General features: G+C 50.4%; 3 non-coding genes across 3 annotated transcripts; all 3 read right to left on the bottom strand.

The window, feature by feature from the left end:
* Window positions 1-4,243: 4,243 nt before the first annotated feature.
* On the bottom strand, window positions 4,244-4,315 carry TRNAA-UGC. The gene has a single exon. It is a non-coding gene; the product is annotated as a tRNA-Ala (tRNA).
* A 1,620-nt stretch (window positions 4,316-5,935) lies between these two features.
* Window positions 5,936-6,007, bottom strand: TRNAE-UUC. Its single transcript has one exon. It is a non-coding gene; the product is annotated as a tRNA-Glu (tRNA).
* Window positions 6,008-15,387: 9,380 nt separating this feature from the next.
* TRNAK-UUU lies at window positions 15,388-15,460 on the bottom strand. The gene has a single exon. It is a non-coding gene; the product is annotated as a tRNA-Lys (tRNA).

Raw genomic sequence — 15,460 nt, 5'->3', positions numbered from 1 at the left:
AGCATCTGATGTTTTCCTGTCTAGCCGGCTTGCTGCCTAGAACGAACGCTCCTTGTGTGCGGTGATCCACAGGAAGTAGCTCAAACCTCCAAAGTGCCTGGGCAGGGGCAGGACATTAGCACAGCAAGGGAGGGGTGTGGCAGTGACATCACAAAGGATTTTTGCAGGACCTCAGACTGTTGGTCAAAGGTGGTGGGGAGGTGGTGACCACACAGAGAGATGCTGACATCAGCCAGGCAGGACAGAGGCAAGGGGTCAGGGAAACCTCAGAGACCCCTGTGGCTTTACTTCAGCAAGTCTCCTTCTCCAGGTCTCTCTTTGAGGACTGAGAGAGTATTCGGGTTCACAGACGTGAGCGCCAGGAGGAACCTCTTTCGAGTTTTCTCCTTCCCTTTTCCTGATTTTACTGGAAAACAGCCATCCCTGTTAGAAGGTAAGAGCCTCCTCGAGGTTTGAAACCTGTTCAATCTGATCCATCTGGTGACCGTTGAATTCTAGGCATGGAAAACACGAGCTTAAGGAGGCAGAATTTTATTGCGCACCTGGGATTTTGTCCCTTAGAATCACTGGGGTCACTAGGGTTTGTCCTTTTGGTTTCACCTTTTCCTCCATCCATCCTTCCCTCCTTTCTCTTTGTCCCTTGCTTCTTTTGTCCTTTCTCCTGTTCCCCTCCCAACACCAGGAGGGGTGTGCGTATGTGTCTCAGGGGAATGCTCTGCAGCTCCCACTGTGGGAGGTCCATCCGAAAATGTGGGGCTGAAATAGTGCTCAGGCAGTGATCCCCACCGGTGACCTGGGCCATCCTTTGGGTGAGAACCCTCAGCCTCCCGTCCTCAGTCTCTACCCTGATTGGCTGAGCAGGGGGTTATTGACAGGGAGGAGACTCAGGTCCTTGTTGTTCTCTTTTAAGCCCAAGGAAATAAGTCATAACCTGTCATATGTTTGATGAATTTTGCTGCTCTTCTGCATTAATTGTCTCTGAGCAGTTCATGATTCTCTCTAACAATGCAGTTCTCCTCAAATACTTGCTGAATATTTATTGTGCACTGTTGTTGGTCTGGAGCTCATCTGAGAGCACTTTATTCAGGTCATTCAGTGTCTGAAATTCAAGATCCGATGGTTAGTTTGAAAATCAGGGCTCTTGGGGCCTATTCCCAAATCTGCCAGTGACTATGTGACCTAAGACAAGTCAATTCTCCTTTCTCAGCCTTAACTTCTCCCTCTTTCAAGTAGGGATAATAATGATCCGCTCCTACCTACCTCACGGTGGGTGGGGATCCATTGGCGAGTGTCACTAGGAGTAGTGCATAATATGCGATGTCCTATCACATTTACTCAGAGCAGATTATGACATAATAGAATAGCTAAAATAGTCTATTTGATTTGTATTTTTTTATTTTGAAATTGTTAAGAGCAGCAATTACTTAGCTCAGACTGAAGCATCTTATCTAATGTTTGAGATCTAAGTGTCTCCTCTTTGTGTGCGACGAGACAATTTAACACACTGTGACAAACAGGAGATGCTTTTGTTTTGCAACAAAATATTTGTGCAAAGAACTTTCATCCCACTTGTTTTGATTTCGAGAAACAAACTGGATTAGTCTGAAGGGGATTTTCTGACAGAAATGGTTTCAATGAAATTTCCCCACCATCTCGATTCCTGGGCTCTATCCTTTTCTCTGGGTTTTTTTGTCCATTAGAACAGGAGTCAGGACTGTTGGCTTCTCTTTCTGGCTCTGCCACCACCTTGCTGTGTAGGCCCTTGGGTAGGTCACTTCCCTTCTCTGTACTTCAGGCTTCTCCCCATCTGTCCAATGAGAACAGGGACAGTTCTTGAACTCTGGGCAGTCATTTTCAGCCGGGCCCCAGCAGGGATAACAAAAAATTTATATATATATATATATATATAAAAAAGACTTTCATTCCTTAGGAACCAGTTCCCTATAAAAAGTTCTGATTTAAGGGATGTGCCACAGTATGTATTTTTTGTACCAATAGCGTTATCATGCGTCCGTATTTTCCCAGGAGGAATTTTTAAATTTTTAAATTTTAAAAATTCCTCCCAGACAGTGATTTAAGAACCAAAAAGCCTGACATGTCCAGGAAAATACGGGTGTATGTTAACCCTACCTAAAGTTCTTTTTTAAAAAGATGGGCCTGAACTAGAAATGAATTCCGTTTTACATGTGTGGGTCCCTCCCACTCCCTGTGGGTGTGCTAGGGTGACCAGATGTCCTGATTTTATAGAGACAGTCCAACTTTTTGGGACTTTTTCTTATATAGGATCCTAATAACCCCCACCCCCTGTCCCAATTTTTCACACTTGCTGTCTGGTCACCCTACGGTGTGCACATGTGTGGGTTCCAGCTGCTCCCTGCCCCCCTCATTGAAACAGGTGAGCAGGGTTACTGCCCTGGGAACTGCAGGCATCACTGGACATGGGGCTGGCTGGAGGCAGGGCAAGGGGTGCGGGGCTGGCTGGAGACGGGGTATGTGGGGCTGGCTGGCTTCAGGCAGGGGGGTGCAGCAGGGGTTGGCTGGAGACAGGGCAGGAGGTGCGGGGCTGGCTGCAGGCAGGGCAGGAGGTGCAGGGCCGGTGGTGTAGGGCTGGTGCGGGCAGGGGGGTGTGGGGAGCTGGCTGGCTTCAGGCAGGGCCGCAGGGGGTACGACGGGTTGGCTGGAGACAGGGTGCAGGGCTGGCTGCAGGGGGTGCAGGACTGGCTGCAGGGGGTGTGGGGCTGGTGCAGGCAGGGTGTGCAGCAGGGGCTGGCTGCGGGCAGGGGGTGTGGGGCTGGCTGGAGGCAGGGGCTGGTGCAGGCAGGGCAGGGGGTGCAGGGCTGGCTGGAGGCAGTGGCTGGTGCAGGCAGGGCAGGGGGTGAGGGGCTGGAGGCAGGGCAGGGGGTGTGGGGCTGGCTGGAGATGGGCTGGCTGTGGGCAGGGGGTGTGGGGCTGGCTGGAGGCAGGGGCAGGTGCAGGCAGGGCAGGGGGTGAGGGGCTGTGGGCAGGGCAGGGGGTGAGGAGCTGGCTGCAGGCAGGGGGTGCAGGTACAGGGGGTACAGCCCACCCTGTATGGTAAGTGCCCCCTCCCCCCTCAGCACCGGGGTAGCAGCAGCAGCCCGGGGCTTGGGGGCTATTTAAATGGCCTGGGGCTCCCCTGCTTCCACCGCCCCGGCCCTGTAAATAGCTGAGGGAGCCCTGGGGAAGCGGCGGGGCTCTGGGGGCTATTTAAAGGGCCGGGGCGGTAGAAGCAATGGGAACCCTGGACTTTTTAAATAGCCCCCAGCTCCCCACAGCCCTACCCCAGCCCCTGCTGGGAGCCCCAGGCCCTTTAAATTGCCCCCTGAGGAAGCCGGGCCACCCTGGTACAGCGCACCAGCTCTTGCCAGTACGCAGTACCAGGGCTTGGGCACGGGGCCCTCTTAGGGGTGGGGCCCGATTCAGGGGAATCAGGAGAATCGGCCTAAAGCTGGGGTGCGGTGGGGTGGGGTGGGGTGGGGTGGGGCAGGACTTGGTCCCATTCTGGGCACCACCAAAAATTATACAAACCTGCCTCCCCTGTCCAGCCCAACCTTCTGCTGATGCACCTCAGCCCACACCCGTGCAGGGTTTGAAGCTTCCATTGCTTAAATTCCAGGACACTGAGGGATTTCAGCTCCCCTTTGCCCAGAGGGAACCTTCACCCCACTCCCAGCCAGGTTCTTGTCCATGGGATCACTGTAGGGGGGCTGGGTCCCTCGGTGTCTTTTCTCTCTCTGTGACAGGCCAGGGTGCAATAACTGGGGCATATGAGCACCCAGGACCTTCTGTGGGGCTGCCATTCCCCTTCCCCTTCTGTGGTCTCGTCTGTCATTGACTCCAGCCTTTTTTCTATCCATCGTCAGCACCATCCCAAGCAAGCTGCGCTCGCCTCAAAAAGACAGTGTCCCCTGCTGGGTGTGAATCACTGACCTCTCTCCTCTCTGAGCACTGACTGCCCCTCTGTTTCTTTGCCTCTCAGTCTGTGCAGATGGGACCTTTCCCTCCAGTGCTGGAGGATTCACCCTTCTCATCTACCATTGTCCCAAGCAGAACAGCTGGTGGGAATCTTACATGTACCAAGGTGACTTAGGAGCAGAAACCGCCCCCGACCTTCCATGCAATTGGCACTTGCCCCTCACTGAGCAGGATTGAAACTCCTGCAGGGAGACTGCTGGGCCCCATCCCCTCTGGGCATGAGCAAAGCAGCAGGGTGAAAAAATCAAGCTGGAGATGATGGGGATTGAACCCAGGACCTCATACATGCAAAGCATGTACTGTACCACTGAGCTACATCCCCAGATAGGCTTTGCTTACTATTGGTTACACCAGGGGTAGGCAACCTATGGCACGTGTGCCGAAGGTGGCACACGAGCTGATTTTCAGTGGCACTCCCACTGCCCAGGTCCTGGCCACCAGTCTTGGGGGCTCTGCATTTTAATTTAATTTTAAATTAAGCTTCTTAAACATTTTAAAAAACCTTATTTACTTTACATACAACAATAGTTGGTTATATATTATAGACTTATAGAAAGAGACCTTCTAAAAACATTAAAATTTATTACTGGCATGCGGAACCTTGAATTACAGTGAATAAATGAAGACTCGGCACAGCACTTCTGAAAGGTTGCTGACCACTGGGTTACACTCAGAGCCCTCTTGTTTCCAGAGCATCCAGTGGCCTAAGAGCAGCATGGGGGACACATTCCCTCCTCTGAGGGCCAAACCTGCTGTCCTGGAGGTTGCTGGTTCTTAGGGGTCACTTTGCAGCAGGGCCAGATTCGATGTGTGGGGCAGAGAGAGTGGGTGCCCTGGGCTCAGGGTGCAGAAATACACTCAGCCCTCTGCCCTGCATTGGGTGGGGGGTGCTGCCACCCCCTGCTGGAAGGTAATGGGAGGGGAGGGGCACTGTGAGGCGCTCAACACCTGACCCTGGTGGCAGAAGTGCTGTGGGGAGCTCCAGGTGTTTCTAGGATCTGCTCTTTCCACCTGCCTGTGAAGTCCAGCTTTCCCCAGCACATTCACTGTGGTGCAATGGGGTCACTGTTTCCATGGCTGAACAGCAAAGAATCACTCCCAGTTTCCCTTCTATCGGCAGCAGGATTAGCCTGTGTCAGTGGTTAATGAGGTGGATTTAGTTGTAGATTGTTATTCATTCCCCACCTTGACAATTCACACAGTCCCTTTCCCATGCAGATTCCCAGCACCTCAGTGATCCTGGTAGCAGGGGTTGGGGCCTGAGATTTTCAGGGTCCTTTTTCCCCTCCACCTGGAGTGAACTCAGCTTTTCCCCCATCCCAGACAATCCATGAAGTGACAGCAGGGGCATAAAGAAAGAGGGGAGGGACCATCTCACGGCCAGGGCTGGATGTGCCCAGGGCCCCCGGCTTGTCCATTGTTTCCATGGAATTTGGCCCCCTGCTTTGCACAAGGGACAGAGAAAGATCTTGCTGTTCCTGTGTCTGTGCAAGGAAAATTGTGCTTCCCTAGGAAAGAGAGGAGGGAAATGGTCCCATGATGGGACAATATCCTCAGGATTAAGACCTAAGGACTCAGGCTGAGAACTGATAGAACTGCACTAATCTGGGATTTAACAAATTGTCTTTCATGGAGCAGGGCCAGTTCCAGTGTTTTTGCCACCCCAAGTGGAAAAAAAAATAAAAAAGCTGCAATCAACAGTAGCTCTACCTCTGCCACTTTTGGCAGCAAGTCCTTCCCTCCAAGAGGGACTCAGAGGGCCAGACCTGCCTTTGTGCCTCCCGTTTCCACTGATCACCCCAGGAACCTGCTTGCTGCGCTGGTGCCTGGAGCCAGCCCTGCCATGGAGATACTGGGAAGATGGGGGAATCAGGAAAAAAACATGGATTTGTTTACATTGCAAGTGAAGAATAACTGAAGCTTTTTCAGTCTAAAGTCACTTTTCCCTGACTGGGAATTGAACCCAGGCCTTGGCATTGAAAGTACTGAATCCTAACCACTAAACCACCAGGGAGGTGAGGATGTGATTTTTCTTCTCACTTATGTTACACTTTCTCAGGCTACTTTCTAGCCACTTTCTGAAACTGCTCCATTGTCCATTCCCTGAGGGACTGGGAGCAGAGTGCAGGAACCCCTGTGCTCAGGGTCACAACCTGAGACCAACCCAAGTCACTGAAACAAACTCAAATCATGCTTCCTCCAGCAGGATCACAGAGACACACAAAAAAAACCCATGAGGAACAATCCTCCTCTGCCTTCATTTACCCCATCGCAACCCTCTCAGCAGCCGACTCTTGCAGGAAGGACTGAGCTGATAGGAGCTCTGGCACAGAGACCAAGGGAAGGGTGTTGCTCCCCCTGGGTGTGAGATGATCACATTCTGACTCTGTGTAACAGGGCTCTGAGCTTTGCCATCTTCTGCGTTCTGAGTGCTGAGCCCCCGGACCTTCTGCTGGGACCATGGGGAATGCACAACAGCTGCAAGCCCTTTTCCCATCTCCTTGTCCTCCTCGGCTTCCCCAGACTTTCCCCACAAATGGTTCTATCAGACACTGGAGGGATCTAAGGACCTGCAGGTTTCCCGAACCCACCTCTTAAGGCAAACAGTGATTCCCTTCTCTGACACTCCTGGGCCAGGCTTCTTTTGAGTTTTTCCCCAGGGGACCTGATTCCCTGTGAAAATGTGTGTGTGGTATGTGGGGGACTCAGACTCAGACTCTCCCCCACTAGATGAGTCCAACAGCACCTCCCCTTGGTGGGAGAATCCTAAATTCCACCCTCCCACCCTGGTTACTCTGACCAGCTGATGGCGACAGCATGCTAAATCAACCCCAGCTCTCTGGTCTAGAAAGCAGCATTTAACCAGCCTTGTGACAGCTCCGGTTTGCTAGCTGGAGACATAACGAACCAGGAAAGAAGGCAAATGTCAGACAGGGAACCTCAGCTCACAAATAAACACCCTCAGGCTCCTCCTACACTGCGACTGGCCAGTTGACTGACTTTAAATCTAGCTATCTCAGTTGGTAGAGCATGATGCTCTTAATCCCACCATCATAAATCCAAGCCCCACAGTGGGTCGTAGCGACAGCCCTTAGGTGTCACTCTTCTGCTAATAGTCACAGACCAAAATGAAACAAACTCTCTATGCTCTTTGGCAGGTCATGTTTCTTCCTCTCTCTGAGCTTCAGTAAAACATGAGGAGAGACCAAATTGACATTTGCATCCTCTGTTAAGAGAGGAATTTCTCCTCTTCCATTCTACCCCAGGCAAGAAGAGGGGATAATAACCATTTAACAGATGACTGCAGAGAGAAAAGTTTGGTCATTATAAATAGGATGATGATCAATTGTTCTCCATGTCCACTGACGGTAGGACAAGAAGTAATGGGCTTAATCTGCAGCCAAGGAGATTCACGTTAGATGTTGGAAACAGCTTTCTAACTCTGAGTGTAGTTAAGCTCTGGAATAGGCTCCCAAGGGCGTCTGTGGAGTCTCTGTCCTCGGAGGTTTTTAAGAACAGGTTGAACAAACCTCTGTCAAGGATACTCTACATATACTTGGTCCTATAGACAACCTGTTCTGGCTCTGGTTCCCTCCTGCTCCCTGCCTGGGCTGGCTGCTGTGGGCACTTGACCCCACATGGCCCTGACGCATCGTCTCTGCTTGGCCCTGCCTCAGCAGAGAGGGCTGGATTTCATGACCTCTCCAGGGCCCTTGCAGCCGTACAGCTCTATAATTTGATGCCATCACAATATAATATAAACAACAACAAAAGTGGAAACACCCCAATCTAACATCTAACCATTCAGCGTGAACTGACATTCCACAGCACAAAGTGACAACACGTAGGAGTGCAAAGCCCAACAGTTCAGCACCATGCAAATGAACGCCCCATGGGGCAAATGACACACTGCAAAAGAGCTCAGCTCAAACCAACGCAACACAAGGCGGTGCAAAAACAATACAACACGAAACAATGCGTCAGAGTGCACAGTGACACTGTGCAAAACAGCTCAGCGTGGATCAACGACACAGCACAAACCCACACAACAGAATCATATAGAAAGGTAGGGTTGCGAGGGACCCCGAGAGTCAGGGCCAAGTCTCCCTAGGCCACCCCTGACAGGTGTTTGAAGAACAGGGAAACAAAGGGCACCACGAACTTATGTTTTGTGGATGAGTCAAGAAAAGGGAGTAGCATTGTCCCCCTCGGGTAGCCCCTGTTCAATTCCAGGTCAGAAAGCAAAACTCTTCTGCAAGAATATCCAAAAAATGTTGTGTTTCACTTCACTTCATAAGTACAGTTGTGTGGCAATTAAATGATGACTCTAAAGTTTCATAAAAGTGTGGGAAATACGGACGTATCTGAGGAAATGGCTTGGAATGAAGGAAGACAAAAAATTGATGGGTCGAGAGAACAGGTCCTGTTTCCCCCTGGTCTGGAGCTTCTCTCACAACTACTGGAATAGCAAAGCTAAGCAAATGGGGTTCTATTGTTCCAAAGGAGATTGAAGTGAGGCCATTTTCTCCGGATAAAATTAATGGTCATGTCAGGAGTGGGATGTGAAACCACGTCTCTATGCAGAGATCAGAACACCCAAGGGATTGGAAAAAAAGAGCCTTATTGCTAGCACTTTAGACCAGTCCACCATCCTGATACTACAAAGAATGTGACTTATGAACCCTAGTTTTCATTAATAGTTGATGAACTCTTTAGGGAGGCCGAGATGGCACATCTCTTTCAACTCCTAGAGACCTTCTACAGCACAGCTGAATTTTGGACACACTCACCCAGATCTAAAGTTACACGTTTCCTGGAGCTCCATGAGTTCTGTGGTGTTGGAATCTCCCTGCTCACGTTTTAAGTGAACAAAAGATGGGTGCTGGCATTCTGAGACAGTAATGGCGAACCTCAAAATCCTGCCCTGGGGGCCAGACAGTTAAGCAACAAGCACCCACAACCTCTACCTTGCTAGCCAGGGCCGGCTCCAGACCCCAGCGCGCCAAGCGCGCGCTTGGGGCGGCATTTTGCCGGCAGGGCGGCAGGCGGCTCTGGTGGACCTTCTGCAGTCATGCCTGTGGAAGCTCCACCAGAGCCGCGGGACCAGCGGACCCTCCGCAGGCACGTCTGCAAGAGGTCCCCCGGAGCCGCGGGACTGGAGACCGGCAGCGCGCCCCCTGTGGCATGCTGCCCTGCTTGGGGCAGCCGGATTCCTAGAGCCACCCCTGTTGATAGCATCCTGTCTGGAAACAACTCACTTACCAACAGCTGGGGTGTGACATCTTCATTTCTTTGTTGTTCTACCACTGTAGTCCCCACTTTCCTATTGCTTGTCTGTATAATCTCTGTCTCGCACTGTGATTGTTTCTGTCTGCTGTATAATTAATTTGTTGGGTGTAAACCAATTAAGGTGGTGGGGTATAATTGGTTAGATAATCATGTTACAATGTGTTAGGATTGGTTAGTTAAATTTCAGTAAAATGCTTGGTTAAGGCATAGCTAAGCAGAACTCAAGTTTTACTATATAGTCTGCAGTCAATCAGGAAGTAAGGGGGGAATGGGAATGGGAATGGGAATGGGGGTGGGGGAATAGGAACAGGGAAGGGGAACAGGGACACAGGCAAGCCTCTGTGGTGTCAGAGCTGGGAAGGGGGATCCTGAGGAAGGAAATTGGAATCATTGCTTGCTGGAAGTTTACCCCAATAAACATTGAATTGTTTGCACCTTTGAGCTTCATGCATTGCTGCTCTCTGGTCACGCGAGAAGGACCAGGGAATGGGAAGGTGATGTGATAAACACTCTAACAAGTACGTCTATCAGGGTGTGAAAAACCCCAGAACCAGTATAATTAAGCTGACCTAAGCCATGGTTAGCTAGTGCTAAATGAAAGGAAAGATTGTTCTGCCAATGCAGCTGTTACAGGGATGGAAAACCCCTCCCCTCTCTGTAGCAACTGTCTACTCCACAGTGCTACAGCAGTACTTTAAGGCTGTGGCTACACTTAGCGCTTCAAAGCGCTGCCGCGGTAGCCTGCCGCGGCAGCGCTTTGAAGCGCTAAGTGTAGTCAAAGCACCAGCGCTGGGAGAAAGCTCTCCCAGCGCTGTCCGTACTCCACCTCCCTGTGGGGAATAATGGACAGCGCTGGGAGCCGCGCTCCCAGCGCTGGTGCTTTGACCACACTGGCGCTTTGCAGCGCCGCAATTTGCAGCGCTGGAGAGGGTGTGTTTTCACACCCTGCTGCAGCGCTGCAAATTTGTAAGTATAGCCAAGCCCTAAGTGTAGACAGCTTTAGAGTGAGACCAGATCTGGCTCCATGGATGCTCAGGCACTAAGACAACAGCAATTACAATACACTAATGCTTCCATAGTTGGCAGGATTCAAACCTGCATGAGGAAGACCCCAATGGATTGCTAGTCCATTGCCTTAACTACTCAGCCACAACTACTTGATGTACAGCTGTTTCACTACACAATGTTTCTGTTCTCACAGAATTGTCACTTCAAATTCCTCAGACCAGCTCCCCCAGCACACTCACGGCTGTGCATTAGTGTAAGTGGGTCCATGGCTGAACAGCAAGAGTTCCTGCCCATTTCCCTTCCGGCTGGAGCATGATGAGAGTGTGTTTGTGGTTAATGACATTGCTATAGGTTGTTGTTTATTCCCCACACTGACAATTCAGACAGTCCCTTTCCTATTCAAATCTCCACCATATCATGCCAATAGCCGGGGACAGGATTTCTCTGGGGCACTGAAATGTTTCAGGGGGTTGGTGCATGAACTCAGCCTTGCATTCCATCCCTTGTGTTTCATGGACTAACAACAGCAGCAGAAAGAAAGAGCCGAGCCAATATCTCCCTGGCAGGGATGCAGGTGGCGATGTCCCCTCTGTCTGACCATTGCCATTGCAGGAGAGAAGAGTTCACTGGAATCGAATGCCCTGGCTCAGACAAGAGACATAGGGAAGTTTTGCTGTTCATGGATCTGTGCAAAGGAAATTGTGTCTCTGTGTGAAATTGAAGTGGGAAATGAAACGTCCACATGGTGGCCCAGTGCCTTAAGGAATGTGGGTGAGGGACTCTGGCTGAGAAATTATTTAACAGGAATTGGTATCAATGTATTGCCCTGATTAAAAGCTATGGCTAAAAGGCAGCCACTGTTGTTAGTACTTGAACCTGCGTGGAGACACCTGAGTGGGTATCAAGTCCATTGCCTTAACCAGGGATAGTCTATTATTTTATCAAGATCCAAATTTCTTGGTCAAGGTCCAGTCAATGTCTAGACAGCAGAGAAAATAATACACTGATAATAATAAGAAGTATATAGAAAGATTTTGCAGTCACTATGGGCATAACTATGATGATTGTTTCGTGTTTCACTCTTAATATCTGGCACCACCACTGCCTTTCCCTTTAGTCTTGTAGTTAACAAAGGGTAAAACTAAACATCACTTCAGATACAAGGGAGTGTTTGTGTTCATTCCTGTCAGCTACACAGGGGCTTGATGTAGCTGCTTTCAATCCTCCGGCTCTGCCAGGATAAGTAACATTTCAGGGTGTCACTGAACTGAAGGAGGGAGATCATTTTTTGACAGATTACGCCTCCTCTTAAAGGTGTTTGTCTGGCTGGCAGCCCTGGTTCCCAGGTCTCTCCTGAGGGAAGAAAGTTTCTGTGCAAAATACCAAAACTTTTAACAGAGAGGAGGGAAAGGCCATGGCAACATGATGGGGCCAGTATGTACGACAACATGGTTCTTCTATGGGGGATGACTCTGAACACTGACTGATCTCCACTCCCTTGGATTTGAAGAGATGTTTAGTTGGGCACTTGGGAACCTGTAAGGCTGAAGAAGTTTTATGGATGGTGACACTACGATTGAAGGGTTATTTAATGTTGTAGAAATTGTTAAAAACACTGAGCTTCAACTGGAACTGCCTGTTATTAAAGGCTGGTTTCCCCACGTCAGTTCCCTAAGCACTGCTAGAAACACCCTGGGTTCTCTCCTGCCTTGGTGGGAACTGGAGGGAATTGTCCCCTGCTGCCCTTGGCGCCAGGCTGGTTTTTCTTGGGAGGGGACGTGGAATTGGTTTGTTCGCTGTTGAGATGGGAGCCAGGCCAGTTCTCAGGGAACGAGAACTCCCAGCATCTTCCCAGCCCAACCCAGGCTGCTGCCCTGTCCCAGCCTCTGTTCCCCTGGGGGCCCTGCGTGTTTGACTCTAGAGCAGGCCGGGAGCAGCAGCTGAGGCAGAGGACAGCCTGGGCCGGGCAGATAAGAAGGAGTTTAGCAAGCAAAAAAGGTAAAATGGCAGTGGAGTATCACCTTGGACTCGACGGCATTTCTCCATTGGTCTGTCTGCTTTGGGGCAGGGACAATAACACGTCCTGCTGCATTCGATATTTCAAAGGGCGGTTTAGGATTTTCATTCTCACACACGGTGCACAAAGCAGGACTCAACCTTTGCTGTAAACTAAACGAGCTGCCCACAGATTCTGGCAGCCACAATGACCATTAGGGTGAGAGCTCAGACCTGCCCCTGTCCCAGAGGGAGACAGGGGTCATCTGTGTGGGGATTGGACCACTGACCTATCAACTCTTAACTCCCAAACGTTCAGTAACTCTATTATCAGTGTCCGTAAATGTTATTTAAACCATAAGGAAAACCACACTGGGCTAGACCAAATGCCCATGTAGCTCTGAAACTTGTCTTCTGACAGTAGCCTATACCAGGTGCTCCAACAACCAGTTAACAAGGCACCAGTGGGACTTGAACCCAGGATTTCCTGTTTACGAAACAGAGGCTTTAGCCAGCTAAGCCATGGTGCCTGTGGGTAACTAAGACACACTGTCTGCCCACACCTGACTTCCTGCCAGCGCCACCGGGGCCTGATAAGCTTTGCTTGTGTTTGGATTCTGCAAAGCAGAGGAGCAGGTGACGTTTCCCTTACAAGTTATGTGTGAGTGAATCTTTGGCCAGGTCTCCACTACAAAGTTGTTTCAGCAGAATTATATTGCTCTGGTGTGTGAAAAACACACAACGCTCTCTCAGTCGGTAGCTTGTGGCTGGTGTACACACTGCAATGCCATGTCTGGCGACAAAACTGCCCTGTTTGGTGACGAAATAAAACGACTTCGATGAGAGGTCTAGAGCATTTTGTAGCAAACTTAAAGTAACAAAGTAAACGCTGCTGTTCATTATATCACCATAACTGGCCTTCCCCAGTATCTCACAATGCCCGCCGTGAACTCACCTGCCCTGCATTCCTGCTACAGAGCCATGGGCCCTTCCCCTTTCATCGCTCTGGGAAGTTCTGATAGCTGACCCTGCTGCTCTGCTCCGGCAGCCAGGAGCAAATCACTGCCGTGGATGCTGCTCTCTCCCGCACTGCGAACACAGAGCAGGGTGGTGGGAACTTCCTTACATGGGGGGGGCACCGGCATCTGAATGTGACACCCCCATGACACTCCTTCCCTCGAGGAGGCTCTTACTTTCTAAACAGGGATGGCTGTTTTCTAGTAAAATCACTAAAAGGGAAGGAGAAACTCAAAAGAGGTTCCTCCTGGTGCTCACGTACATGAACCTGAATACTCTCTCAGTCCTCAAAGAGAGACCTGGAGAAGGAGACTTGCTGAAGCAAAGCCACAGGGGTCTCTGAGGTTTCCCTGGCCCCTCGCCCCTGTCCTGCCTGCCTGATGTCAGCATCTCTCTGTGAGGTCACCACCTCCCCACCACCTTTGACCAATAGTCTGAGGTCCTGCAAAAGGCCTTTGTGATGTCACTGCCACACCCCTCCCTTGCTGTGCTAATGTCCTGCCCCTGGCCAGGAACTTTGGAGGTTTGAGCTACTCCCTGTGGTCACCCCACTCAAGGAGCGTTCGTTCTAGGAAGCAAGCCGGCTAGACAGGAAAACATCAGACGCTGCTCCCAATGCTACACTCAGTTTTTCAGAAATTAGTCGACTTTATGGCCAGAAGAGACTATTAGAGCATCTAATCTGACCCCCTGCATATCACAGGCCTCCTGTATGACACAATAGTGACACTCTGCCAATTCAAGTTTGCTGGAAAAAGCTCTAGGCTTCTCATCAAAGTGGTTTTATTTTGTCACCAAAACAGGGCAGTTTTGTCACCAGACGTGGCATTGCAGTGTGTGCACCAGCCACAAGCTGCTGACCGAGGGAGCGTTGTGTGTTTTTCACACACCTGAGCAATATAATTCTGCTGAAATAACTTTGTAGTGGAGACCTGGCCAAAGATTCACACACACAGACAGCTTGCAAGGAAAATGTCACCTGCTCCTCTGCTTTGCAGAATCCAAACACAAGCAAAGCTTGTCAGGCCCAGGTGGAGATGTAAGGAGTCAGGTGTGAGCAGACACTGCATGTTAGTCACAGGCAGGCACCATGGTTTAGGTGGTTAAAGTACCTGTTTTGTAAACAGGAGATGCTGGGTTCAACTCCCAGTGATGCCTTGTTGAGATGCTTTTAGAGCACCTGGTATTGGCTACTGTCAGAAGACAAAATACAGAGCTAGATGGACCTTTGGTCTAGCCCAGTGTGGTTTTTCTTATGGTTTAAATTACACTCACTGGCACTGATGATAGAGTTACTGAAAGTTTGGGAGTTAAGAGCTGATAGGTCAGTGGTCCAAGCCCCACACGGATGACCCCCTCCTTCTGGGACAGGGACAGGTCTGAGCTCTTGCACCAAATGCTTATTGTGGCTGCCAGAATCTGTGGGCAGCTCATTTAGTTTGCACCCAGGGTTGAGTCCTTGATTCACACAACAAGGATAACAACCTTTTGTTTCTCCTGCCCCAATAACAAGGAGACTGGGAATCCAACACCAGCCACAAGTGATCATTTCGGCAAGCAACCCAACCTACTTCCAACATATTGTAAAATCCACATGCAGACTCCTACACGAAACCTTGCAAGAAAATCTTCCTGAGGGGGTCTGAAGCACCTGCTGCTGGAGGGAAGGAGGGAGCTGTGGGTTGGGATTGAGGAGCAGGGGCCTGTGGGTTGGGATTGAGGAGAAGGCTCCAGTTGGGAGTGAGGAGCAGTGAGCATAGGAGGGACTGAGGGTTGGGTCTGAGGGGACATGGGTTTGGGCTGAAGAGCATCTTCATTTGGGGATCCAGCAGGACAGGGGAAGGCAGCAGGTGATTCTAATTCCTTAGGGATATTCTGTGTTTGTGTGTGCAGGGACGGAACATGCTATATGCCCAGAGGCCTTTATTCCTCCAGGCTGCAAGGACAGAGGGGATGTCAGGAAGTTGCTCCTTCAATCCCCCCCACACAAAGGCCCTTCTTAGGAAAGGAAAATCCTGAAAGAAAGAGTAACACCAAAGAAGAGTCCAGAAAGTCAGATTTTTACAATCATAGTGAGAAGTTTATCACCTGACCAGGGACTTGAACCCTGGACCCTCAGATTAAAAGTCTGATGCTCTGCCAACTGAGCTAGCCAGGC

The sequence above is a fragment of the Mauremys mutica genome, chromosome 22 (genome assembly GCF_020497125.1).
Source record: "Mauremys mutica isolate MM-2020 ecotype Southern chromosome 22, ASM2049712v1, whole genome shotgun sequence".
NCBI lineage: Eukaryota > Metazoa > Chordata > Testudines > Geoemydidae > Mauremys > Mauremys mutica.
Note: the sequence above shows the minus strand (reverse complement) of the source record. Positions and strands in the feature narration are given on the sequence as shown.